The 25,889-nt window shown below is 40.7% G+C and overlaps 1 protein-coding gene across 4 annotated transcripts in view; it reads right to left on the bottom strand.

The window, feature by feature from the left end:
- Window positions 1–22,638, bottom strand: part of CDC42EP3 (CDC42 effector protein 3) — a 28,200-nt gene extending 5,562 nt beyond the window's left edge. The window contains exon 1 of one of the 4 annotated variants that reach the window (XM_054819703.1): window positions 22,487–22,638. The gene's annotated coding sequence lies outside the window, so the exon portion shown is untranslated. Of the gene's footprint in view, window positions 1–14,134; window positions 14,808–21,993; window positions 22,234–22,486 lie in introns of those variants that run through there. The other 3 variants (XM_054819702.1, XM_054819701.1, XM_054819704.1) reach the window with 3 other exon arrangements.
- Window positions 22,639–25,889: the final 3,251 nt, after the last annotated feature.

Here is a 25,889-nt window from a genome sequence, read left to right as displayed (position 1 = left end):
AAGTTTTAGTCTGGCTGTAACACTTACTCATTTTCATTCCTATCACTTCACACTCTCATGTAAGTGTTTTGCTTGGTAACAGACACTAATATTTTCAGAGGCACTTCTCAATTTGCCTTGTGAAACTTCTGTCCACTGAGCAGTCATCACCTTCCACACAGCGCAGTTTTCCATGGATGCCTCAGTTGATTCCACAGTCAGTTTTAAAAGGACAGACTATCGCCAAATATCTTAACAGCTAAGATTACAGAGCCAGAGACAAATAAGGGTCAAGGTGCAAAATTTATGCACAAACTCCAAGAGACCTAGATCCTTAAACAGTGTCCTAAGCAAAGAAATGATAGAAAGAAAATCCTGTTTCCATAGAGCAGGACCAGAAGCAAGTGTGCGCTCTAGGAAGCCTTCCTACAGGACAATCCCTTGCAAGGGCTCTGCCTTACACATCCTTGGCCAGAAGCACATGAACTTTAGAGAAACCCATTTCCAAAGCATTGCTTGAAATAACATTGAATTATCTTGTGGCACAAGACACTAGGAGAAAACAGTCTGTACATTATTTAAAGATCCAAATGAGAACACAGTAACACAGCAAGAGACAGATACAAACTGCACAATAAGCTGCTGCAACTTTTCTACACAACGAAATATCTGCAAGCATAGAAAAATTAGGCTTCAGGGGTTAATTTTAGGTTTTAGCTACTGGTAGCTTTCAGCAACATGAACAAACTGTTGAGAACATCCTCGTCAATGCTGATATTTTCACTATGCCTGAAACAACATCAGTGAAAACGGCGTTTTTATTGTTTTTTGTAACAGAGGCTTGAACTTGTGCAGTCACAATTCCTGAATGCAGGTAAAACAAACTCATAGTATAACCAAGTCTTCAGGTACAAGAAAAGCAGCAGATGATGCACCACAGAGCTTACCTCTCATGTTCCTGTGGACTTATGAGTCCATATCAACTGGCAGCCTCTGAAGATGAGAGGCCACAAGTCTGTCCACTTCTTGACCAGGCCACCAGGGAGCCTCTGCTTATAGAGCCAACACCTTCTAAGTAGCTTTAACCAAATCAGGTGGTAACACTTCTTCCTCCAGGCTGTTCATCTAAATTTACCTTGTTCATAAGAGGCCCAGCCTTTGAATTCATCTGTATTAAAGTTAACTTCTCTGATCAGATTAGAAGGCCCCTTTGTTTCTCCTTCCATCAAAGAATTCACACCTTTCTGATTAAAGCTACAGATTTAATTACCTTATAAAAACAATCAGCCTAATCACACTTCAGTTCAACTAATTTTCTCAAACTGCACTCAACCTACTTTCCTAGATCAAATCTAACCTATTTTTATCCCATTGCCACGTACGCTTTTTAGAAAATGAAGAAAAAGAAATCCCCAATCCTTCCCACAGCTACAAAAACACAGGTCAAGAGAGGACCCTGTGATGCAGGTCATTCATTTCTCCATCCATCTGCAAAGATCCAGGTGCCTTCTGCTAGTCCTGGAAGATGTTTGCCCACCCTCCTCTTAAAACTCCCTACAGGTTCAGACTGCACACATTAATTTACTTCACAGAGGCTAGTCATCAGAGGAGATGCACCTAAAGTCTCCCCTGCTCCAATCTGGGCCCTGATGAATACAGTTAATTATTTATGCATTCTACATCTCCTTTCAGCCTTTTCTTCTTCAGATTAAACACCACAAACATTTCAGTCTTTCAACACAGGTTTCTGGAGCTTAGATAACTTTGCCCCAATCTCCTTTGCTGGTCTTCGTCCCCTCAGCTCAAATCTTTCTTTAAATATGCCCAAAAGCAAACATAATTGTCAAGCTGAGATCTCAATTTCTCTCTTAATAGAGCGTCTGCATTTTTCTTTCAGCATCACAACATTGTTGGCTTATGTTTAGTTTGTGGTCCACTAAAAACCTATCTCCTTTAGTGAAGAACTGTTGTCTAGCCAGTTATTCTACATCTTGTTCTTGACTATGCCCCTGTAGCAAAGCCTCCATACTCACTGCATTGCATTCTATTAATTTCAAACACTTCAAATGGTCAGAATCACTTTGAATTTTAATCTTGCCCTCTACAGCATACAGGTTTAGCATCATCTGCAGATGTAATAAGCATACATTCAAATCATTCATGAAAATATTGTGTAGTGACAGAGATGGAAGATAGCCCTGCAGAGTTCCACTTGATACATCTTTCCAGAATAATATTGGCTAAATACTCCAAGATACTGCTACTTGAAGCAGCTTGGATTCTTGAAACAATTGCTCAGGGGTAAGTAAGGAAATGTGACTATGCTCCGTAATACAGATATTAATGAATGACAAGGAAGGCTTGGAAAGCTTCAGCTATACACTAGCTGGGGAGAAATATTTAATTAAAAAAAAAGGGGGGGGGCAATGAATTAATTCCTTTATCAATCATCTTTGAAAGGGAAATGTAAGAAAAATCACAAAAGGATATATTTTCATCTCCCTTTTTCCCACGTAAATCAAAGATAAATAGTACACCAGCTGTGATCAGTCCACCTGAAGAAGTGTTAATTATCATTAAGTCTAAGCACAGACAGGGACAGGCTGCACACAGTGTCTTTCTCTCCAGGTATCTTCCATTTCTCCAGCACCCTCCTCTTCCTCCCTCCCCCCCAAAAACCTAGATTCTCAAACAAACAAAAAACAAGTTCCTGAATTAATTTTTAATTTAATCTTTAAATCTTGCCACCTTTCCCTACATAGTACCCTTTCAAATGGATCAAGCTGGAGTAAATCATATTAACCAGGGAATAACTTCAACTTTAAACCATTAAAGTACATGTGTATTATATTGAAATGAATGAAGCTTTTCACATATTTAAGAGTTTTCATTTTAGCTTATAAGAAATAAAGGAAAGCCAAAATGGTTTGAAAAACAAGAAAAAAAATATTCACAGTTCATTGTATCCCTCAAACAGTTGTACTAGCACAGCAAGAAGGAGCTGCTGAAGTTATCTAATTTGGGGCTGCTGTCTAATTTGAGCAACTGGGACCAGTCTCCCGTTATTATTTTGTTCTGTATCAGTCTGTGATATTACAAAGGCCCTTTATCAACCAGTAACCTTCATCCCTGTTAAGGTACTAACCAAGTTGTTTCTTAGTCATTGGTTTTGATCAAAGTGAACAGGGGGAATTCCTCATGTGGTGATGGTGGAGGAGTAATTTTAAGCCTTCAAATACATATCTCTCCCTCGCCTTTGAACACTCTCCAATTTTCCAACATCCTTTTCAGAGCAGATCAGAATTAGTGACAACATTTCAATATCATTCTCGCTAACAGCATACTCAAAGATAAAAATCACTTCTTTCTTCCCATCCTTGCTGCCTTGTTTATAAACATGATCATATTTCTGCTTTTATCCTCACCATCTTAAAACAGGAATTTTCCTGTATTTACAGGGTAGCATTACATTACAAACCATTTAAGAGTTCTTGTGCTGGTATAACAAAACTGAGTTCTCCAAGCAGAATAAACTATATTGGAAAAAGTAGAAATTTGTTATCACTGCCATTTCTTGGTTCAGAGTGGGCATCACCATTCTGGTTTTTAGGATGATACACATCTATTCATTTCATCAATGAATTTTGCCAGCACAGCCAATGCCGGTGCTTATGTTACAGTGCTAGTTCAGTAAGACTCTATTCCTCAGAAAAAGAAAATAGTTTTCCAAGCTATCCTTCTCCAGCAAATAAACTGGATTTATATTTTTTAGGATAAAAACCAAGGCAATACCTCAGAAATAGAACACATTTTATTTGAATGTGGTCAAGCTGTCAATCGATAAATCAGTTGAGATTTCTCCTTCTTCCTCAATATACTTCCTCACCAATCTCCATCACCTGCAAATTTGTAGCACAACAATTTTACACTTATTTGCAGGCTGCTCATAAAAAATACTATGCAGCCCAATGCTGTATAAAAAGATCTCTGCATTATTTCTATAGAAATAGATCCCTCTCATGCTGACTTCTTTCTGACATTTATTCTGAGATTCTAAATGTTTTTAATACATGCTTTGTTGACACTGCAGAGGACTAATCTTTTAAAAATTCGGCTATGACACAATATTAAGTCAAATGCCTTATATAGTCTCTTTTTGCAGTTGTGCTTTTGATGACTCATTAGAATGCCTTAAATAATTCCCTTTTTTTCCCATCACGCAAATTTTTTTTTCACCTTCCAACAGGTTTTGGTCACAGCTTTCTTCCAGCTTTGAAAAGTTAGCATCTTTTGTAGAATAATAAAAACCTTTTCTTCTTCTCCAGAGACAGGCATTTAATGAGCTCACTGTATTCTGTTGTTCAGCTCTATGAGCTGAAATAGGTCCATCTTTATTACCTTCTTCTTAGCTTTGTTGGCTGGTACATTCATACATACCAATTTAATACCATATAGTTCAGTTTTATCATTGGCTTTCAAAAATTGGGCGAGTGCAAGACTACGCAGATTTAGGTATAGGTACATGTCAGTTCAAAGTCTAGCACCTTAACTCATGCAGCTTGTGAAGGCAAGGTTATGCTACATCAGACAGACTGCACTGAAGTACAGTCACACATTTCCTCCTACAAAGCCAGCAGACCAGATGAGCAAACAGCCGGGGACCATAAACTCCTAAGTTACAAGATGGAGAGGCTTAAAAACTTGTCCATTAGTTCTCTTGGGCCAAAGGAAAACAATTGTGAAATGAGACCAAAAAAACCCCCCAACCTATAACCCAAGCCCATGTGCCACGTAAAAGATTGGTTATCTCATCTGGTTGAAATCTCATCTGCTGCAGGAGAAGAAAGGAGGAGTTTTTAGCCAAAGCAGCTCCCGCATGCAGCTCAAGGCACGTTCACCTAAGTGCTAGTATTGCCATATAGAAGAACTTGGGAAGATGTTGACGGAGGCAGGCAGTACTGCCCTTTTTGATGTAAGCCAGTACTCATATCAGTTTAAGTGGATTACAAATCCACACCCTTTGTAATTCTGAGCAGGTTAGCATAGATGGCTTTCTCTTGACGCAGATGGTGTAGTTCCCCAACCCAGCTCTGCTCTCAAAGCTGGTTTAAGAAGTTCCCACCCTGGATTCCTCACTCCTTGCTGCTGGTTCCTGGTTCTGCACTGCAGTTCCTTGTACCCTCTGTGGGCAGGCAGACCTAAAAAGCCACACTGCAGACTAGTCACAGCAGCAATTCTCCCCACTGACTCAGTTTACAGTAAAGGTTTACCAACAGCTGCAGTGTGACTGATGGCAACGCTTCAAGAGAGTTCAAGCCCAATATAACTGTTGCTGTCAGAAAGGCATTCCTCCCTTTCCCGCTGTCTATGGAATTACATCCAGATTATTCACTTCTGATGCAAAAACGGTTTGGTAGCTCCACTAGCTCCTGCCTTAGTGTTCCCAAAGTAGCTGTCATGTTGAAATGAAGTGTTTTCCAGCTATAGTTAAGAGTTTATTACTACTATTTAAAAAGAAAAAAATCCTTAGTTTAACATTTCCTTAACTGGTAGCTCCTGACACTAGGCAATCTAAAATGAAAGCATTCCACCCCAAAAAATCCTCCTATCCTGAGCTCCCCACCTCCAATTCTTAAATACCCTTCATCTCTAAGTCAAGTATTCTTTATCATCTTGAAACTCACAAGTGACATAGGCATATTATAATCATCAGTTCTCCTGTTATTCAATTCTCAAAGCATTTCACTTGAAATAAATATTTACCATCTTGAAGTGGCTGATAAACTAGGTTTAAAACACACTTGAAGGCCAGAGAGCACTCTATATGTAAAGGCTAACAATGAGGTAGAGGTACAAAGCTACAGAAAAATATAAAGTTGCACAGGACTTATTTGTTTTATTAAATAGAAAAAGGATGAATCCTCTGCTCTGTTGCAGTTCCACCTCCTCCAGAGAGTTGAATGGTCATCAAGATGAGATCAAAGAGCATGGGGTTGGGGTAGACGGAAAAAAGGAAATTCTTCAATGGATTACAAAAACCTTCACTGAATTTCTGGTTTAGTCTAACTCATGCCCTCTTTAAGGAATAGGGATGAAATTATGGAGTAAATAGGACTTCTAAAATTTTGTAATCTATATGCAATTCAAAGTAGATTGTTAATACAACTAAAGTAACTGTTTTATCACCCTTATATGAAACAAAAGAAAAAAAATAGAAATTACATCTTCACTGTGAGTTTATGCTACACTACTAACAAAACAACTCCACTATTTGAAGGCACTATTTGAGCAGAGGTAAGAATCTGGAGGAATACGTGACAACTGAAAGACAAGTCATATTCTGGCTCTGCTCTGCAGCATGTCAGTGACACCTATGATGTGCCGCAGCTGATAGGGATGCCTCACACTGGACAGCAGCACAGGGGTCCCCGCTTCCTCCTGAGACCTTGCTGCCACAGACGCTCAGTTGTTAACTTGACTTGCTTATACTACATAGATCAGACTTCTTTTTTCTGGAATGTATCAAGTAGTATCAGAGTGCATTCACTCTCTGTGCCAACAGTTGTATTTCATATACTGCTTTTAAAAACAGGCAGAGTTAATCAGTTTAATTTGAAAGTAATTAATATACTCAGCACTTGTAGAGAGGTATATTGTCTGAGTATTCAGTGGCACAGTGGCAATTCAGTGCTAAAGCTAGTGTACTGATTAGCAGCTGATATTTCTTTCAAACTCTAAACCCCATGTATTTAATTAAACTGTCTGAAATACTGCTGTATCAAATCCCACTAAAGCTGCCTTCTCAACACTCAGCGTTTTACCTCAGCCAGTACTCAGCACCTATCTTGCCATTACTACAGCCATATTTCAAAAGATAAGTACAGCTCTAAGACACAGCTGAAGCCAAATGGTGAGTGAGATGACTGCATCTGTATATAGAGAAGACTGGACCCTGAGCTTGCATGTGCAGGCAACATGACAGTATAATTAAATGGGTCAGGGAAACATACTGTATCCAATGAACCCAAGCAGACCTAATGTACTGCAAGTCAAGTCCTGTCCTTTGCAGCTTTCTGGAAAAGCATTTTGCAGATGTTCGTGTTCTCTCTGCACACTGCAGGGGCTCCTGCTTAGAACTTTGCCTTGAAACTGCAAGAGAACATAAATCCTTCTGTTTAAAGGTCAATATTTCAAAGTGCTCCAAAATGGACATGTTGTTTTCAGAAGTAGTGTCAAGGGAAAGCATATTGGCGGCAAAAAGAAAACTTCTAGTAGGCAGTCACATTAGGGTAATGTAATCATGACTCATGCTCCTCACCCATTTCCTGACTAGGGCTGTGCATGATCAAAAGAAAACCAGCCACAGTAATGCTGGTGCTCGTTAATGTTAGCTAGCCTGAAAGGACTACGCACTACCAGAAAACAAACTCATTGCAGAGTATCCTATTTAAAGCTTGGCATAAATTGACACTGACAAACACAGTGGTGTAATACCATGCTCAACCAAAACAACAACTTGCCTTTGTTGCGAGAAACAAGTTACAACTTTTTACAGTGAGTTCTCCTACCTGAACAAACCCTCTCACACACCTTAAAACACTGTAAATCCTTGGAGTGCATAGGGAGAGGGAGGGGAATATCCAATTGCTAGTTAGTATCTAAAGAAATACAAGATACATGGCCCCTTTGAAGAGGATGACAGCAAACTCAGACTGCTATAAAACAACTACTGCCTCCCCAGAAAGGCTGTAAAAGAACACGCGTGCGCACCAACCAAAGCACGAGCTGGGCCCAAGTGGCTGTCACCTTATAACAAAAGCACTGCAAGAGGTTCTCAGTGTTCAATCCTGTTGGGCAGCCCAAGTGAAGTGTGTGCTTAATGATGCAAATTGGTGTTCATTTGTATAAAGAGTTCTTCAGCAGAAAACAAATTTCAGATCCTTGTTGGGACCTTGGTCACATTTAATTTGTTCCAAAACCCACATTAATGAAAACCCCAAAATTAATCACATATTTCAACAGAAACTAGGCTAGACATTAGGTAACACAGATGACAACACCCAGCTGCACCTCTCTGCAGCCTTGCAGGCCAAATAGAATCATAGAATCATTTAGGTTGGAAAAGACCTTTAAGGTCATTGAGTCCAACCAGTCGACTCTCCTCCCTCTCTCCTATCTCAGAAGCAGAGCCCTGCAGGCCTCCTTTATAAAGGCCAACTAACTGCTAAACATGCTCCTCAGCACCAGTCACTGCATTCCTTATGCTACTTCCGACAAGGTAGATCAAAGGGGAGAGAGATCCTGAAGCTGACCATTAAATGTATAATCCATTGCCAAAATCATTGTCCATAGAATTAGGACTGATCAGCAGTGGTGCTCCACTCCCAGGATATTGAAGAGACTTATACCAGGTGTCTGACAGCCAAGTTCAATCCAAATTTAACAACTTGGCCTTTTAGTAATGCCTCAGCTTACCTCTTAGAAACCTCAGACATTTTGCCCCTCATATGATACAGAGTACTGGGGGACAGGTAGGAGAAACAATCAGTTTCACAAGGCAAAAGTTACATTTAGGTCTGACTAAACCAACACCAACTAAATACAGAAAGCCTATACTTTATCTAGGTTGCACTAATTACTTCAGAGTTGAGAGAAGCTGGTTCTGAAACAGAGCACGCATATACCAAGGCCTTACACTGCATTGTGACACTTGCTGCTAGACCGTTATAATTCTGCTTGGTCATCACATGTCTTATTTATACAAGTCTAACAGCACAGAAATTAGGTGCAGCCATCCCTTTGGGCATGGATGCGCCTGTCTCTTGACCAAGAACAAGCTGTTACCACATGCTGCAAGTCATTCATGTACCAATTCGTACAGCTGGGATGGAAGGCAGTGGGGTGCAGGCAGACAAATAATGTAATGCGGAGACCTACTTTCCTGTGTAAAGGGCACATTTATTTACTTAATCCTTTAATAAGTAGATAAGATGAACTTCTGCCTTTACTGAAGGCTATTTAAAGCAAATTTCTAATGGATCTTGCAAGTTCCAGGGAGTCAGAATTCAAGTCATGGGAGGAGTGATATGTTGCTTAGTGTGGTTTACCATCCTTCAGAAATTTAAGAAAAGGTGACATGTTGTAGAGCCCAGGACAGGCACCCACAGTACTGACAAAAAACTCTGCTCAAATACTAGAAAAGAAAAAAAAAAACCCAAAAAACAACCAAACCACAAAAACTAAAAAACCCCCCACCAACTCAGAAAACAAAACCAACATAAAGATGGTCAGAATCCAAGCCACAGAAGTAAGTGGCCAGGTATTCCTGATCTCCTTAGTGTTGGCAAGGGGAGCAGAAGCAGAGGTCAATTTCTTTGTCCTGAGTGCAAATCCAAACCATATCCAGAAAAAATCCCCCATGTAATACTGTAACAATGCATCAGGATTGCATTAATTTAAGGCACAGTGTGGCACTCCCTTCTCTTGTAAAAGTCTATACTGTTTCTTTTAACAGAGATAGCCTCTGTAGAAACACAGGGAAGCAACACGCTTCAGCTCCCTGAATTACAGAAGAACACATGGCCAGAGACAGTATACTCAAGAAATTTAAGAAGGAACTTGTATCTGAGGAAGGCATCAACATCTCAGTGTTGCTGCTTCAGTACTGGACAGGAAGAAATTAATGGGTAATGTCAGGCCTGTTCCACAAACTCTCTGGATATAGCTGACATGGGAAGGAATAGAAATATCAGAACCAAAATATTTTGAAACACAGTCCCAGTAAAAGGCATGTACAGTAACTTCTAGAGGAAGATGATATTGCCAAACTGGCATTCCTTCTTTTCCTCTGTACGTGGGTGCTACCTAGATTCACCAGACACATGCTCCTTCTGGCTGCAGAAGCAGTGGGGCAGCATACTTGGGCTCCAAGAAATGAGCCCAAGGAAATCCTTACTGGAGGAAATCATTAAATTGTTCACCAACAGCTACAAAGATCCATGTTAGAAATAGTTCAATATCCCTATTGCTACAGTCCTATGCTTCTTAAGTTAAACCACATCCTTGGGGAAAATGGGATTTTGTTCTTGTTTTAAGTTCTGTCAGAACACAGAACACTAAATATGGGTTATCCTACAATAATTCAAATTAAATATATATATTTTCTTAAACAAAAAAACCTGCCACCGACACTGCTGTTAAAGTCTTGCCATTCCTGAGAAGACCATAATCCATTCACTTTAGAGAACAAAAGTGGGAAGGCAGAGATAATTTAGCATGGGAAGAGAAGGCAGGCCTTAACAACAATGAAAAGGAAAAAAATCTGCACCAAATTAGTAAACCAAAACTCTCCAAATACAACACATTAGCAGCTTGTGGTAGAACAGTTAACTTTTAATAGTCACCAGATTCCCAGGTTAGTCACTGCTGATTAGGAAAGTTCATGCCTCTCAAAGCAAGCGTTTCAGGCTGTCTGAAACAAGGCAGGCAGTTTCACCCAGGGTGCCAACACAGGTTGAAAGTGCATTACATTTTGAAGAGAACTTATAAAACCAAAAATATTGTGAATACCTGAAAAATCCAGAGACTCTTAATCTGCCTTGCATTTTGGCTGTTACATTCCCAGTGACTAAATATCCAACAAGATGAACTGAGTGCTGCTTTAGAATTTGATTAAGCCTAAAAAATAATGAAACTCCCTTCGTACCTCTTGCTAGTTGCTTCTTGTTTTTTATGCAGGAGAAGATGTAAGAACATCTTCCTACATGTTTTTCCAGACACCAAAGTATTCTTCTTGGGCTTTTTGCTAAAAGGCAGTCATTTACTAGACACCTGGAAATAGCCATTTGATCCTTGGTCAAACTTAGCATTAATTCCCTCAGCAGAGTGCAACAAAGAGTTTACCAATATAATGAACATCTTGGTAGTCATGCTGCATTTGAAAAGCAACCACTCAACACCCCAGGAAGTACAATAAACTCCTGTTTCTGTTTGTTTTCCTAGAATCTGCCAATGTTAAATGCAAGAAGCAAGAATGAAACAAAATTAACATGTTGAAACACCGTAGCAGTTGCCAGCTAATGACACTTTCCCAATAGCTTAAAAAACAACCAAGATTAACTTTTTGAGTCACTTATAGTCCACATCTCTCTCTGTTAGCAGTAATTAAATTGGTGTAATTATTGGAGGTTATAACTACTGCAAATCAGATCAGAATCAGGACTCTTGCTCTACTAAATAGATGACAAAATAACAAAACCAGTACATCTGCAATGGAAGGATAGGTCTGTACAACACCCAATACACAGAGCTCCTCTTCTGCCCAGTACATCCACTCAAAATCAAAAGAATTTTCTTTTTTCCTGTCATGCGATCTCAGAGTAGATCAATTATGACTTGTTATACACCAGCTTAATATGCTTGATTTCACAGGAATTTCTCCCCATTTGTACACCATAGAAGGTAGCGTCACTCCCAAGTCAGACTGATGTTACAAGATGTTACAAACAGAAGTTGTGGCATTTTTTTCTGTTGGCATTAGGACTCATGGGGGCTTTCTGCTCAGCACAAGGCCTTTCAACCTGCATTGCCAGTGGTTGTTCTTAAACTCTTTGCCTTCAATTCATCCATTTCAGTTGGAGAATTACCCTAAAATGACCTGTGCCAGAGGACTCGGGATCAGGGGGAGGAGAGGAAAATTAACAGGTAGATAATGGCAATGAGAGGAAGAGAGTGATCTTGATTAGCTGATATCTAAACATCAGTAAGACACTTGAGTTTTAACAGTAGCCAAAGTCATGCATTCAAGATTAAGACTAAATAACTTGGGCCATACTTTCAGGAGGGAAGATTGTGCTCAGAAACAGCAATAAGAGTTTTGCAGGTCAGAAGAGATAAGTAGCTGAACCTCATCCTCTTGTGCTGTAGTCACAAGGGGCTACTGCAATTCCCTGCTTCATAAGAGGGCACTGACAAGGAAAAGGGAAAGTCCAGTATTTCTGTATTTGGCCACCACCATGTCCAGTCCCAGTAGCCACAATTCTGGGAGGATGCTGCTAAACAAAAAAGGGTTTCAGAAGAGCCACAAGACCGATACAATCACTTATGTTTGCTAGACAAAGCAAGGCAAGCAAGAAAACATACCTTCTCATAACAGCAAGAACAATTTACCAAGACTTGTGGTGGATTCTCTATTATTTGGATTTTTGTTTAAAAAAAAAAAATTATAAAACCTGCCCATTATCTAATTCACACAATTCAGGCAGAGCCAGGAGTCTGACACAGAACTGGGTAACAATTCAGGAAAGGTCTACAGCTTGTCAGAGACAGGGTCCCAATGGTCTGTTCTGCCTTTTATCATTCAAGATATGAACAGTATTTTTCTGTAAATACATGACATTTCTCTTAAGAATTAAATATTTTGGAAAGCATTTTTATCTAGGGAAAACCATATTAAATTTTTAGAGCCTTTTTGTCCACAGATTATGTTTTCTTGGCCATCAAGATGATTATGAAGGTTAGAAGTTCAAATCTCCTGGAAGTTATCAAAATAGAGCTCTCATCCAAACTGTTATGTTTGGAAAGTTCTTGTCTTTCAGCACGAAAGAGAAAAAAATAAAAATAGTTATCTATGTTTGACACTACTTCAAATCCTGCATGGAGAACTGAATAAATTCTTTCCTGTCAAACTGCCATGAACAGTTTGAGATCTGCAAGCTTTAAAAGCTGTTTCTCCTCTGATGCCGTGCAAGCAGAAGGGCACATATTTCACAGCAATTTAGCCTATTCAAAGTGAACAAGGAAAACTAAACATTTTGAAGTACAGCTTTCTAGCAAGGTTATCTCAAATCCATGACTGAGCAGAATCCAGTGTCCAACTTCAGATACTCAATTTTGAAGAAAAGCAGAATGAAAAAATGAGATGTGGCTTCATTCACTTTTACTCAAAAGAAATTGAGGTAGTTCTTGAATTTGACAATGCTCTGTAACTATCATTTCTTTTCAAGCCACATCTCCTATATATTGTTACTACTGTAAAACTTAACTTTAGGACCACATTTGTACTTTCAGGATATTAATCTGAGAACTACGAACTTTGAAATTCAGAAAGCCCAGTAACTACTGACAGCTACCTCACCAGATTGACTGAAAGAACACACTGAATCAGAGCACCTGAAGAATTATCTGGTACCATTTCAGACAAGGATCTTTAATGTACACACAGACAGCTGCTCCAACTTCCGCAGATACCACACTATTTTATTACAGAGAGAATACACACAATTTCTTAGATGATGCCTTTTTAACGTGTGCACCTACTCTTCAGATGTCTTGGAAACTTCCCTTGTAAACCTCAGAATTTTTTATAAATATCAGACTTTGCCATTCAAGCCAACATTTTCTATCCTTCATATGCAGCAATCAGTATATGTTTCTTTATTGGGAGGATTAGAAAGAGGTGGGAGAATTTTAACCAAAGTTGTTAAACTGTTTCTCTAATAAGACAAAACAAAATTATGTATTTCTATTCCCCAGCCCTTTACTCCTATGTATACACCACCCATCAAAATCTACAGCCTTGCTAAAAAGCTCTGGCACTTCTGTACTTTTAAAGCTAATCCTGATATTCAATTTGTATCTGGGAATGTGTCTTTTCCTGTCACTGTGAATTACCAGGACAGTCCATTTTAAGGTGTTTTAATTGTACAATTTTTACAAGATTCAGTAGCTTAGTGTCTGCCAGCTTCCAAAATCCCCCCTCTATTAAAAATACCACCCCTCCTGCTTACATTGCTCTATCCCCACCAACAGGTCAGCAGGAAGGAATAACCATCAACCCAAATTCAGAGGAAGGACAGAACCTCTGCATAAGAACTAGGGATGTGGAACCAGGAGATGGAGGACAGAGGAAGTGGGGAAGGGATTGACCCTTATACATAGATGCAAGGGAGAAAGATATGTAAGCAAGCTTGATGCAAGAAGTTAGCTGGAATTTAGCAACAGGAGTTAATTTCATGTTTAGATTGCTCATTTGGGCATTGAAGCCTGCTTCTTTCCTTACAGATTCTTCAGTTTTATGCAGATTATATCTTTGTATTTTCAGAGATTACTTGAATACACTTAAAGATTTACATTTCAATTGATATACTGTTCTTACCAAAGACAACATCAAAAAGCTTCCAGTTTCTTTGTTGTTGCTTCATTAGATGCTACTCTTGTCTCTTCCTCCTGTAAGGTTGTCAGAGCATATCCCAGCAATTCAACCGTTATACCATGCCACAAAATACCTTATTTACAATGCATATTCCTCTGCCAAAGTAAAGGGACCATTGTAGTCTCAAGGTAAAATAACTACTGCAACTAGAAGTGAAATTAACTCTCAGACTAAAATCTGAAAGCTGTCTGCAGCATAAGCTACTTAATTGTTCATCGCTTTTGTTTGGAGATGTGGGTTTTATTTTTGTCCTCACAAATTCCTTTAGGAACTCCTACAGATTCCTAACCTACTTGGGCTCTTGCTATTGTAGCTTTTCTTCTTTGGGACTAGAAATATGTATTTTTAAGAGAGTCGTACTGCCCACTCTGCCATAAAATGGATGACTTCGTTGTCTTTGCTGTTGACCTTAGCGGATCTTATCTAAAAGACTCGGGAGACTGAGATGGGTATTCATCATGCCTGAGGGTGCATATAGACAAAACCAGAAGAAATATAGCCTCCCTCCCCACTAAAATCATACCCTGCAAGCGGGGAAGGGACATACAGGAACAGAACAGCTGCCATACAAATTACTGGTCTGCTCAGTCCACTTTCTTGTTCCTAACAGTAGATTTTCTATTCAGTCTGTATGACTTCTCCGTACCACTAATTACTTTGCATATCATTAATAAGAAACAAGTTAGAGCAGATATGATAACATTAACAATCCAACCTTTTCATTTAAGGTCTCCTTCAAACTGACTAGACTCTACAATTTACTACTTCTAGGCAAGATGAATAATCTGAGCAATACATTACTAGAATTTGTATTATTGTAGCAGCAGAAGCCCTAATCACAAGCCAGGTATCTAGTATATTAAGAGTTATGCAGAAATTACAACATTAAAATCCCACAAAAGACAGTTCTTCAGTTATTGCATCTTTGGGGGCATGGAATACTGCTAGCTTTGCAACAGAATTTTAACTGTTGTGAGCATCATCTCCCTCCTATTTCATGTTTCCACTCCAAGCGTTTGGACTGAAGTAAAATACAATTCGGTATGCCATATATACAGCCTATGCATGGACACACTGTTCCATTCTTTACCTCCATATTTCCATCTGGGTTTTAAACATCCAAGCAGAAAAGATGCCCAGATTCATAAGAGGGTAAGATGCAATGTACTGTGGTTATTCTTCCAAGGTCATCTGCTAGAGAGCCACAAGCAAGCAAAGAACCAGCTTAAACTTGATGAAGAGCAGTAATCTTTTGTATCTGGAGCAGGAACATGTGAGCTGCATCTGACATGCAGGACAATCAATGGTGCTATTATTTCCTTGTCCCTCTGTAGCTCTCCTACTGTTCAAGTCTTTCTTAAATTGGACTAACCCCTAACATTATTTGTAGGAGCCATGCATCCTTAAAAGAAGGGAAACACCAAAGACTCCACAGCCACATACCATCCTCCAAATGAACACAGACAAGTCATGCAAAAGCTAAAGAAAAGTGCCTTTGCAAGGACCACAGCACTGGGGAGAAATCGTATGGCTGGCCTTTACATCAAACTACAAAAGGCAGAACCTATATTTTCTTTTTCCTTCACCCTCACTGTGACACATGCAGCTGTTAGTGTCAAGAGATGCTTTGCTTTTTATTCTTTGTGGTTACAGAAACATGTACTCTCAAAGAGCCAATGAGTCACGTTAATGCTTCAAATGACAGGGAGCTTGTAAAATTAAAATTGATTAAGCTGTCACTTGAAATCTGAACACTGAGAAGATTGGCCTAACCATTCTCTGGAGATAAATTTTAACCAATCTGAAACTATGCTTTAGTTCCCAAAAGGCAGTTTATCAAATAATCCAAAAATAAAGACCAAAAGAGAATACCGATGACCATTCCCCAAGAGAATTCATCATTAAAAGCAGCGGCAATAGTGCCTGAACAAAATGCTGTTCCTTAGTGGTTGTCCATCACATTTAAGACATAATATTTATGGTGTGCATCTCAAGCACAGAAAAAGGGAGAGAAAAAGCAATCCAAAACAGTCACCATAAGCTTAACCACATCATGGACTAATCTTTGTCTGGGTTTCAGATCTAATTTACCCAATCTTATGAATAAACAGAATTAAAGTCAAACTAAATCAAAGTATACACTGAATCATATTAACTGAGGCAAAAAGGTAAAATAGAGGTTTCTAGAATATACTTAGACTTTCATGAAAAAGATATATGTAAACACACATGATTTAGCCTTTACTTAACTAGAACTGGAGATACACATAGAAGGAAGAAAGAATGGAACTTGTTTCTGATCACAATATCTTCATGAATACAATTTAAAAGGTTAGCTTTAATAAGTATTAGAATGAAGAACATTCAAAAATTATTCTGGTATCACAAGATTTTTTTTAAGGTTCTAAATTACTTAAGTATTGATTTTTGTAAAATTTAAAAGCTTTTTTAATGAGAAGAATCCATTAGTGTTGCCATACACTTCTTGATGATATAAATGAAATAAGAGGAAAAATAAACAAAAAGGCAAGAATGTAAGCGTGGGGAAAAAAATCCCCAGCAACACTGGCATTACATTCCTGTACGTCACCTGGTACTAATACACCACTCAATCACTAAAAAAAACCCAACCGTCTACTACAGGGGGAGCTGACCCAGTCGTATGCCTTGAGAAAGCCACCTTCTTAAAAGTCAACAAGCACCTTTACTAGAATAGGAGAAACAGAGAAAGTGTTTATCAAAGCAACAAGATCTATCAGCCTCTTCTTCACTGAAGACTTAAGACTCAAGTCTTGTCTACTATCTCCTTCCTGCCTCTGCTTTCTTCTTCTGCTGAAGATTTGAAACGCTATTAGTCATACTCGTACAGGTATCAGGGTTTCTCCTAGTGAAGATCATGACAGAGAACTCTTCCGGCTAGAAAGCTAGTTTCACAACCTCTTTGGAGAAATGCTTCATAGATGCTGACTGTGGTGGCAGCAAAGCACCTTTGATCTTCCTTGTAGAGTATCACTGAGAATTTTAAACCCCATAATTAGAAATATCATATGCGGAACACTAAGGTTGCAAAGTCAAAGAACGCAAAGTTAGGAAATCCTAAGATTATATTACTTGTACAACCATTATTTGGTTCCTTCACCATCTGCATTACAATGTTGCCCAGCGCCATCGAAAAAGACTATGACAGAGCAAGACCTTTAGCTTTAGCCCAGAATTTCAAACAGATCTTTTTTTTGTTACTTCTCACCTCATTCACCCTACATACTGTTTCAGGGAAGAGGGCTATGAGAAATGTGACCATAATGCACTTAATATATGTATCACCATTTTCTACAGTCATTTTCAAACTTATGGATACTTGCTTTTGCCAGCATAACAGGCTTTAGGTTTTTGGGCTTGCTTGACTTCACTGTTATACTGTACAGACTTTGTAAAAAGTTAACTAAAAAAAAATTCAGACCAACAGTTTGCTTTTATTTAGTATTTTTATGATAGTGTCTAATATTCTAATAAAAAAAAAATCTTAATGAAGACTGAACACCTGTTTCCTTTGTTTAAGGCACAACACAAATATTCAGATACACATAAAATTGCTATAGCAAAACAGTGAGAACCAGACTTGAAACATCTGGTATTTCAAAGGGACAAAATAAAAAAATACACCAAGCCCTTCATTTTAGATCTTCCCAGCAAAGACATGAGAAAGTATTTATTTTTAGAAAGTTCTCTACAGATGACTTAAAAACAATTAATTGCAATCTAAATGCATCTACACAAGTTTGCAGACCTAAGCAAGTCATACGTAGTTTCAGTGACCACAGCTTGCCATCAGCACTTGTATCTCTACAGAAGGTCAGCTGCTCTTTACGCATAACCGCAGAAAAGTTCACTTGGCTCATTCAGAATGAACCCCAGCACAATAACTCATTATATCAGTCCATTTAATTTCTTATCTGACTTGTTCCCTGTTGACCTTTATGATAGAAATCAAAGCAGTCTATCAGACTTGGTGAGCTTTCTTCTATTATTCAGTGCAAGTAAACAACATCAATGCAACATTTACATAGTTAAGTTGCATGTTGTTTTTCCACACATAGTGGGGGTTGAAACCCTTAATGTGGCTCCCTAGCATTCATGAGATGCTAGTCATTAAGTTTTAAGAGTATTGCGCAACTTGCATAATTTCAAAGATAACAGTATTTCAAGTTACTTTTGCTAAACATAGATTTCAGTAAAATGATATCACATAAAAAGCTGCTATGGTCATGAAGATAATGATTTAGTTTCAGTATTCAAGTACTGCTTTCACATTTTCAGAACTTTAAGTATTAAAGTGCGCTACTGAGTGTAGGCTCAGCCTGTAAATGGTGTGCAAATGGTTTATCTCCCTCCTTAAAAAAAACAAACCAAAACAACAAACACAACACAAACAAAAGGGAGTAAAGCACATTCAGCAGTTCACTAGCCTCTCAAAAGAAAAATGTCACAGTTGCTTACAAAAATTAACTAATTGTGCTTTGTGGAATTAACTAGTGGCACAACCCTAAGACAAACATTTGTTTCTACACTTGACTATTTATTCCACAAGCATCAATGAAACCCAAGTAAAGGTATATCTTGTCACCCTGGCCAACTCTGTCCATTTGTAATCATCTCATTTTATCTTGGCAGTGTGTTTTCTGAAGCTTTACTGTGTCTTGATTTAACTCTTAAACTATGAGGAAGCTAGTCTTCTTGTCAGCCAGTTCCAGCTGCTCCTGTTACATTCATCTCCCCTGCAGTCACCATGCCAGATCAATACCTTGGCTCAATAGCATTATGAATGTAAACACAGAACATCATAAAATATCATAAGCAATGCTTAATTTCATGAATGTCATCCAGAAATATTTATTATTTATTGTAGCATTAGAAATAGATCTTTTCTTCCACATGAACTTTACCTGAGCCTGTACTCTAGTTGCACCTCATACTGCCACCATACTTCACACAAAGTTCTCCCCTACAGAGTTGGGGCTTCAAATCTGCTCTCGCTGCTCTACCCAGCCACATCCACCAGCTAGCTGCTTTCACTGACTAGTAACTGGCCTGCTTTGCGGTGAGAGAAAATCATTTAAAAACAGTCCTCCATCCAACACCTGAATACAATTCGCCCCACATCCCCCTTTAAGTTCAGACTTGAGTTTATTTGGGAAATTCACCTTGCTATCACACAAAAACCCCAAACCAACCAACCAACTAACCACAGGGCATACCTTCAGTCAACTGCCACCCTGTAAGTGCTGTACCTGTGGGGATACCATGTCTCTGCAGCAGGGCTACACCTATTAGGCACAGACCACCCAATTAGTTCAGCTTTATCACTGAGGGAGGGAGAGGCAGCCATTTCTCTCCAAGATGGTTCAGATCTTGAGAAAATGTATTTACTTTGCCTTAATCATGATAAGGGGGAAAACTGTAAAGAAGCAATGCTTTTTATTTGCTGTTTGGGTTGGGTTTTTTGTTTGTTTTGGTGTTGGCTTTTTTTTTTTCCCCCCAAAGTAACATTTGCATGCAGGAGGGTGAAAGCCTGCGGTGTTTTACATCATTATGAAAGGCCAAAACGGGCACCAGGTGACCTGATCCACAGCAATTCTATCAACGAGGGTGAGGAACGGGAGAACGCACTGGTCAAAGAGCATCACTGTGCCCCTGGGACACAGCCTCACTGGCAAGAAGCAAAGGAGAACTTGATGGCAAATTCTGCATGGCAGAGGGAAATTTCTTTCTGAATGCCAGTTCCCTCTCCTACCCCAAATTATTTCTCGAGACTTGGGCAGAGGACCAGAATTTCTTCTATAAGAAGTCATCTAGCTTAGAAGACTATAAACTAAAGCAGCGTACCTAATTATGCAAAGCTGAGAGCAAAACGTGTTTTGCCATGAACTATGGCTTTCTTTGGTTACAGTAAAGCTGATATAAGTGGTTTGGAACAGTTTTAGACGCATCTTTGAAGTCAACGTGACATTTAACCACAGCAGTCAAATAGGGACAGTGCAGAGCCACGCTGCCTCAGGGAAAGAGTTGCTCTGGGCTGCCTCTTAGGTGATACCCATCTCTTTCCTTTCCAAAATTCACCCAGGCCACCTCCTGGTGATCCTGGCTAGCTTTACTGATCACAGAAGAGAGGCAGAACCACGAAGGTAGTTTCTGCAGCCTGATTTTCACTTCTGTGGATGCACACGATGCTTCTGAGAGAACAGTAACTGATTATCTTTAATCCAAGGAGGAGATAGGCCCCATTGTTTCCTTCCCAGATACCGTTGTCTTATACTGAGGCCAGGAAAAATCACTCCCTTCAGTACTATCCTACGGACCCAAGAACCTGTTCAGTTCCTCTCCTCTGCATGCTGTAATAAAAAACAAACGTTCAAAGCAAGGACTGCCCTGAACATAGGAGTTTCTGAATGCTTCTGCTGAAAGACTATTTTTAACATGTCATAGAGCTAAAGTAAATCTTAACGCTAACACTAAAAAAGGCTGGACCCTTTCAGTATAAGGCACTTTAAAAATAAATCCTTGCGACAGTAATCACCTGCTGATATATGCTTTTATGTTTAGCCAGCTGCTGAGATGCCACATCTGTCACTTTTTGCTTCCACAAATGTGCTTTCCTTTTCTGTAGGGAAGGAGAAAATTCTGCTCCTGGAATTGCACAGAGTATCATGATGCCTTTTTTGGTATCTCTGTCATTCCTCTAAGCATCTGAACCACAGCACATGGATTATAAGACTTCTGGTACTGTGCATCTTAAGAATTATTCAGCTTTAGATTTTCATACCTCAAAGCCTCTGATTTCTCCCTATACTTTGCTGAACAATGTTACATATTTATAACCTATATGTAACTGAAAATAATCGTCTATGAGTAATTTCACTCCTGGGACCTCTCCTTGCCTCCCTCCCCGAAATATTTTTCAAAGGAAAGTACAAGATCAGGATCACATTTGTTACATTAAACATTTCATAATAAGCCCTCTTCCTATTTTTAAAACATAACAACAATCTACAGTGACGCAAGTCCTAAATTAATTACTTCCTCTATTTTGGTTTCTTTTTAATTTCAACTGAAAATAAATCAAGCCCCTCTTATTAATCTACCACCCACCTTTCTTCATCAGCAACCCAATACAAATTCTTATTTGACTTCCCGACTTGAACTCTTTGTTCGACAAGCAGCATCACAGCGGACCATTGCCTTTCTCCCAGCCCCGTATCAGCCTTAGGTGCAGCCCCAGCTGCGCAGCCAGCGGCGGCGCATTCAAGCGCAGGGTTATTTTTAAACCCACGCAGCAAAAGGCGCAACAAAAGGGGACATCCCGCACAAAAAAATTCCCATGCCCGCGCTGTTTCGCGGCGATGTAGGTATGCCTTCGGCCTCCAAGACAAGGGTATAAAATCGGGTATGTCAAAATACGCTGGGAAGAAAATTTTAAACCGATTATAGGGGCGAATTCCAGCTCGGAATTTCAGTGATGTAGAAACACCCCGAGACGGTCTTAGCAATGCGATTGCTCCGGCATAAATCCCCCAGGCAGCCAAACACGAGAATTAATGGATACTCTCCCTGGCCACCCCGAAACGCCTCCTCTCCCTCCCAGCCTCCCTCCCTGACCCCCGAGCGGGCGCGGTGCTGCTCCGCCACCGCTCCGCAGAAGAGGAGCTGTGCCCGGACCCTCGCCGCTCCCCCGGCCCCGGCCGCGCAGCCCGGTGGTGGTTCCGCGCCCCGCTCCGCGCACACGCCGCCCCCGCTCCCCGACTTACGGCGCGGCCGGTTGTTCCCCCGCCGCTCTTCCCTCCCTCCCTAGCTACCTCCCTCCCGCCGGTGCGGAGCCGGGAGGGCAGCGGGGCCGCCCCTCCGCGACTCGGGGCAAGCGCCGCACCTGTGAGCGCCTGTCAGTGCGCGGGCGGCGGCACCCCGTATCCCGGGGGCGCGGCGCTGGGCCGCGGGCGGCGAACGGGAGCCGCGGGGAGGCGGCGCTGCCGGCGGGGCTGCGGGCGGGGAGGGCGAGCTGCAGGGAAATCCTGGCACAGCGGAGCGCCGCCTGCGAGGCGGGCAGGGGAGGCGAGTAGCAACCACAGTAACAATAAAGAGGTCCGGCCCCCCCCCCCCTTTTTTTTTTGAGCTCATTGCGGGGGTGGGGGCGTTGCAGTGTCCCGCTGAAGCCCTCGCGTGGGCAGCCTCCCCCGAGGAGGGCCAGCTCGGAGAGGTGGTTACAAGCTGATGACTTTCCCCCCAAACCTTCTTCCCCTTCACCTCCTCGACGCCCCGATCCGTCAAGGGTGAGGCTTTCAGCCCGCTCTCCGCAGCAGCGCCCGCCACACTCATTCATTCTGCATTTCCTCCATTATTTACGCGGTTTTAAGGAGCGCTCAGGCTTTCATGACTCCACGGTCTGCGATTTGCAGGTAAACGGCAAATACTGCGAGAGCTGGCGAGGCGCAGGGGCGTCTCCTCCCGCCTAGCGGCGGGGCCGCAGCGGGGCAGCGGCGCGGAGGTGCTACGCGTGGCGCGGAGCATCCAGCATGGCCTCCGTGGGACCCACTGGGGCCAAGAGCCTTATGATGACAGATTTAAGGGCACCTGCCCATCTGTTTTATACAAGTGAAACTGCCTTGCCCAGAACGTGAGAGGGCTCAAAATAGCTGTTGGCAGTCCAGCAGATTACTGGCTAGAAAGCCCATAAATACTGAGCTGATGTTAATTTTTTTACAAGTTCCTTGGTTAATCCAGGTAGAGACCCCGGTATTGTTTCATTTCTCCCAGTGACATCCTCCCAGAAGTTTCTGTTGGCAGGTACCTGAACGCAACACTCTGCGTCTGACAGTTTTACTGAAGGGTCATTTTTCGAAATGTTACATTTGGCACTGCCATACAAGCACTACATGTGCATTTATTGAAATATTAAGTGCGGTACACACCTTACCCAGGCTAAGGTATTTTTGTAAATATTTGCATAATTTTCATTATGTATGGAATTTTAAAATAAGTGTAAACAGTGGATGCATTGTATATAAATGTATACTTGGTTTAAAATATGTTTATGTACCCACATCTGGGTAAGAGAATTTTCCCCTTTGCTCTCTTTGCATTGTTAGCATTGGAGCACTTTAATGCTAAAGCACTTTACCACAAGGCAATTGTATTTTCTTTTCTGTAAATGCAGTGCCCAAATTCAGAGAGCGTTTTCATTTCAAGGTGTCGAGACTGTAATATTCAGCATGCCCACAGACTGCTGTGCCCTTACACATACGGGGTGATGTCTCTGGGCAGGAAACAGCAGGTCATACACAGCAGTTTATACCCCGATCCTGCTATCTGAAATAAAACTTACACAGAAAATATCACCCTTTCACAAGAAATTTCTCATCACTGAAGTGTGTTCAATTCTATGACGATCCTTTTGGCCATTTGATTTACATAACATGATTTTTTTTTAAAAAAAACCCAAGCCCTCCATACATTAGCTTAATAGCTGAGGGTAAAGTTGCTTGCTCTGTTGGAGCAAAGGCTTCGTGCAAACAGTCCTTCCCCTGCCTGGTGTGCGGCCCCCCAGCTGGGACCAGGCACCGACCGAGCAGGTGGTTGGAGGAACAGCCCCGCTGCTGCCCAAGGGAGCAGGATGGCTCTGTGCCGTGGCCTCCGACGGTACTGAAGGCATGGCTAGAGTCTGCACAGTTCCAGTAATTCTTAATTGCTATTGCAGAAGCCAAAGTAAATTTGAGAGCAGCCCAGAGGCTGCTCCCAGTTTACGCAAAAGGACAGTCAGAGAAAACAGCTATTATAAAGTTTGTGTAAGCAAAAGAAAAAAGAATTCTGTAATAAATCCTAGCTTCTTTGGATACATTTCCAACTTTGCAATTATTCAATTATTTATCCTGCGTGAATGCACTCCACGCTACCTTTAATCTACCAACTCTACTCTTGAGACTACTTTCTCATTTAGAAACCCAGTTTAAGTGGTTTAAAACTCTTTTAAAGAGACACTTCAGGGATGACATTGCTCATACTTTTTAGTTCTGAAAGGACACGTGTGTGAGCATGCATGTGTGTGGCTCCACGTGTAGAAGCTGAAGACAATCCATACAATTGTTTCTGAGGACAAAACACAGACACATGGATTCATTTGCTATAACAACAGGCTGGCAACATTTTACAGCGGCACACTCAAAAGCTTGACCCAGTCGAGTCACACATCCCTGCCTCTTCTGAATACTTTCCTTGGTTCTTCCTTATCAGAGCTGGGTTTCAAACCTCTGTGTGCCACTCTACTGTGCCACAGTTTGTTAACTCAAGTTTCGCTCTTGTGCTCTTTCACATCGTGACCTCCTACGCCTCTGACCTGTGGCACCTGCTCCAGCTTTTCCTCTTCAGTTTGCCTTTGTCTTTATCCCTTCTGAGTTTCATGCTTGTTTTCACTGTGGTGAGGAGATGACCTGCTTCTCTTTAGCCCTAAAAGCCTCTTCGGCCTGAAGCCACAGCCACGCTGTTTCTGCTGTTCTGGTATCATTGCTCTTACCTCTTTCAATCCCATGTTAGTCACCCCAAGGTTACCAAAGGCAGGCCTCGTTCCCCAGTACAAGGAGCACGTTCTTTACCCTGCACTGTGCCCAAGTGTACCATCATAGGCCATAATGATACTGGTTCTCCTATGAAGAAGCAAAGTACATAATAAGAAAGTGTTATGTGTACACATAAACACAGTTAGTGTTTTGAGGCTGTAACGGTTTAGAGAAAAGTTTTGATTTCTCTGCAGAAAAAATGCCGATCCCTTCCCTAGCTTAGCATGTTATGGGAAACCTTGGAAGACAAAGTGTAGGGAGGGGCCAGAGGCAGAACCAAAATTCCTAGGAGAACCTCAATTCTGAATTTTTTCAATTTCTTAGCAGTTAAAGTATCAGCATTATTAATAACATGCAGATTTTGGATTGATCACCAGGAAGGAGTGCCAGGATCCTCCGCTGTTTGGTCTCTTTCCACCAGATTTATGCTGTCTCTCCTGTCATTTCAAATCTCTCTCATTAGGAACTAAAACTGGAGTTTAAAGCATGGTCTTAAGATTCCTAAATGGCAGGTGTGCTTGAATACTTGAATACTTACTTCCCTGTGATATCTAGAGAATGTAAGTATCTGGTTAAGTGCTTTGCTGAATCAGGACGACATAATATTGGTTTTATTTTTATATGCCCAACTGAAGTCCATAGTGCTTTTACATTTCTTTCAGCTGGAGCTAGATCATAAGTTTAGTGAGGATTGTTAAACAGTCTGTTATGTTTTGAAATTGTCTGTTTAAAAGCTATACTTTGACAAAGGTTTTATGCTCCTTAAAGTCCACATGATTAACATAAGCTCTGGAAGCTAAGAAATTAAACTATTTAATGTAAACACTTTTCATGCTACCACCATAAACAAGAAAATGTTACTAAAACCTTTTTCAAAAACTGTCTAATACTATTTCCCAGTGTTCCTGAAGACTGCATTCCAAAATGGTATTGCTAAATAGTGTTTAGCAATACTATCTAGGAATAGTCTAAATATTTGTCTCTTTTTTAATCATTCCTGTGGATTACCAATGCACACATATCCAAACATGCAATGTTTCTGATAAGTTACTTTATAGAGCGACAGAACTGTAGAGTCAGAAGGGACTTCAGAGTCA

This window comes from Grus americana, chromosome 3 (genome assembly GCF_028858705.1).
Source record: "Grus americana isolate bGruAme1 chromosome 3, bGruAme1.mat, whole genome shotgun sequence".
Taxonomy (NCBI): Eukaryota; Metazoa; Chordata; class Aves; order Gruiformes; family Gruidae; genus Grus; species Grus americana.
The sequence above is the reverse complement of the archived record's forward strand: the minus strand, read 5'-3'. Positions and strand labels throughout refer to the sequence as shown.